Source organism: Coccinella septempunctata, chromosome 5, assembly GCF_907165205.1.
Source record: "Coccinella septempunctata chromosome 5, icCocSept1.1, whole genome shotgun sequence".
Classification (NCBI taxonomy): domain Eukaryota; kingdom Metazoa; phylum Arthropoda; class Insecta; order Coleoptera; family Coccinellidae; genus Coccinella; species Coccinella septempunctata.
Window position 1 is genome coordinate 34,755,073 of NC_058193.1, and position 3,252 is coordinate 34,758,324.

The following is a 3,252-nucleotide window of genomic DNA, read 5'->3' on the forward strand; positions in this document are numbered from 1 at the left end:
TCACCAAGGGTATTAAGCATATCTTCGTAAATCTGCTTACCTCTTAACCCTTTTAAATACAGGTACTTGATGATGGCTAGATACTCCAATTTTTCGATTTTCACAATTTCGGTGGATATCTTCTTTCTTTTAATTTATTGCGTATTTCTGTTTGACTTTTTCGACCTCAAATTTAACACTGACACTTCTAATGAGTTATTGTTCGTTACTATAGTAACGCAATATTTTTTGTCATGGGCTAACTAGATATCAATACATCCACGTATTTTCGAATTATCGGCCAATTCCATCTCTTCCATCATAATGTTTTTCAGCGTTTCATTCCTGCTGAAATCATGGCATTCTGGGATTCAAAATAGTCAATCTGCGGTATATGTAGTTCGGCGGAACCTTTTGATCTTCGTCTACATCCCCTCTCTACTCGGAATTATTATTTCTTGGTAATTATCGTATATCTGATGAGAGTATCCCGAAAAGAATGGAGACCTCACGATGATGGATAGAAGCGCACTATAATCCGAAGTGGGTCTGTTAGAAGGCACAAAAGGCGGATTACTTGGTCAAATGTCAAAGCAGCGCTTCGATATATTCAAGACTGATTAAAAAGCGACATCAAAGACGGTCTGGATGGGGTAAACGACAATCACGACCAACAATCGCTCCCCATTTTACCCACATTGTTGTCTTTTTTCAATCGATATTCACTTCCTCCTATTTTTCGAGTTTCATTTGTTAGTGTTTCAATTTGGCTGCACAGAGTCGACCAGGCCCAATTCATCCTTTCTTTTATTAAGGGAGAGGCAACGTTCATTTGGACCGATATTCAGTTGAGGAAGCGCTTTTGTTTCGGGGGTTCTTTATTTTTACACCAGGGACCTCCAGTTATCAGTGATTGGTAGGCAATACTGCCTTTTATTCGAGTCAAAGTTGGAGCAATTATTTCCGAATTTGTTTTGTTTACACTATCGCGTTGTTTTTGTACTATGGTATGCCCGTTTTGGCGTATACAATGCTTTTTTGTGGATCTTTATTTCCACGGAAATTCGTCCAGTGTTTTTCCGAGAGAAGAGAGAGTATACAGGGTGTAAATGAAGAGTAACAACGACCAGGGTAATTCCTCGTCGAATAATAGTTTAGTCTTTCAGATAAATTTTTTTATTGCCCATAAAGAGGGAACCTGAAAAACAATTGTGTAGGCTGGTACATTCAATTGTCTAGGCAACTCTAGTAATAAATCTGAGAATTTCATCCATCTAAGCGCAACCGTTCGGTCTTGACGAATTTTTAACCCGATCTTTTTTGGAATTTTTCAAAGTTCAACTTTCGAGTCGTCTATCTCTCAATAGAAGTAACCGTAGATGGAAATGTGATACATATTCCGAAAGAGCAACTCTTCTAGTAATAAAATATTTTGTGTCAGAGGTAAAGTATGCCAAACCCTAGCATTGTCCTCAAGGCTAACTTTTAAATCTCGAAAATACTCTGAACATGAGCACTTTTTGACCAGAAAATGATGCCATATGATAATAAGGAATAAAAGTTGTGAGCCACAAGCCCAAAAATTTCGTTGTGGTTGATATTCAGGGGCATTATATTGTTGCAGAAATATGGGAGCTCGACTGAATAGTATAAAATTGGACCACTTCTGTCTTTCGAATATTCAGGAACAAGTTGTTGTCAGCACAACACTTGGCAATGATAATATGATGTAAGCATCATCTGCATATAGTGTTGGCTTGATTGCAATTGGTAGGTTTTTATTGTGTATGCGATGGATGATAATGGTCCTAAAATACTACCCTGCACTGTTCAATTTCCAGCTCTTCAGATGTAAAAGTAGACCCTTCAATGATTAGTTTTACAATCTGTTTCCTATTACCTAAGTAGCTCTTAGTGAGTTGTAACCGTTGGTCTCTCATGTCATAGCATTCAAATTTACGAAGTAGTAGATCATGATCCTCGCAGTCGAACGCTTTAGACAGGTCCAAGAACAGTCCAATATGTACATGTTTTTCCATCATCAAGACCATCAATCATACCCTGTAACAATTCCAATTCTTAGTGAAACCATGCTGGTGTTCAACAGTTGATGATTCAATGGACACGCTGGAGGCAGTTTCAAAATGACTCAAGGAAAAACCATAAGAAGAAGCTCATTTGAAAATAAATTCGACTTTCGGAAGATTAGATAGAAGACTTTTCATCGCCTCTTCTCGAGAACAAAGTACCCGTTATGACATATATGCGAAGTACGTCAACCGCTCACCACCAAAGGACGGCCCTTCATAAAGCGGAACCCCCAGGTCCTTATTCCCGATTCCGGCCAATATTCCCGCAAGCCCGATGAATGCGGACGTTGAAATCTTGATTCAAGAGATATCTTTTCAAGTTCTCGTCAACTTACCAACTACGTCGACATCAAAAGTAAAATTAACGGAATCGCCATCCGTTTTGTATCTTTGATCATCGCTGAATAGCCCCAACCCCAGATGGAAATTAAATTTCCGCCTTCATCATCTCGGGGGAGGGAGATTCTTACTGACAAATTACCTAGATTAACGTCTCGGGGTATAAGAAGGCGGCCGGAGATTTCGGAATTAAAATGATTAAGTTTTATATTTCGAGACAGCTTTATGCGACAACCTTGGGCGATGTTGGTACGAGGTGTTTCAAAAAAAACATTAATAAGAATGTACCCAAACAAAACTAGGGTGATTCTCTGCCAAGAAAAAAGGAAATTGATTTTTAACACGGTTTTTCATTACTTATCGAATATAAAAAGCGGCGGAGCTGATTGACTAGTTTCCAAGGATTATAGCTCGGGCTATGGTTAGGGCAGGTTGAATCGGAAGGGCTCTTTGCGTTCCTTAGGGTCTGAAGTTTTTAGTTGGAACTATGATTTGGATCGGAAAAGTTACCGTCATAGTAATATCTCAACGTTACTGTTCTCAGTGTAAGAGGACGTGGGGTGGCAAGCGCTTTCAACAAATTTGAGCATCTGCGACTTTTTCTTTGGGGCTATTTTGAAAATGAGGCTTTCAAACATCGTCCACACACCCTGCCAGAACTCAAGCCCCGAATCAGCTAGAAAATCCGCTCGCTATATGTCTGAATGTGGTCAAAAAAGAAATCGCCTTCCTTAGTTTATATCTGGAATATCAGAACTTGAGTAACAGGGTGTTTCATTCAAAAATTCAGGAATTATTTGTTCTCAGTAGTTGAAAATTCATGTCCACAAATACCTTGTCGAAA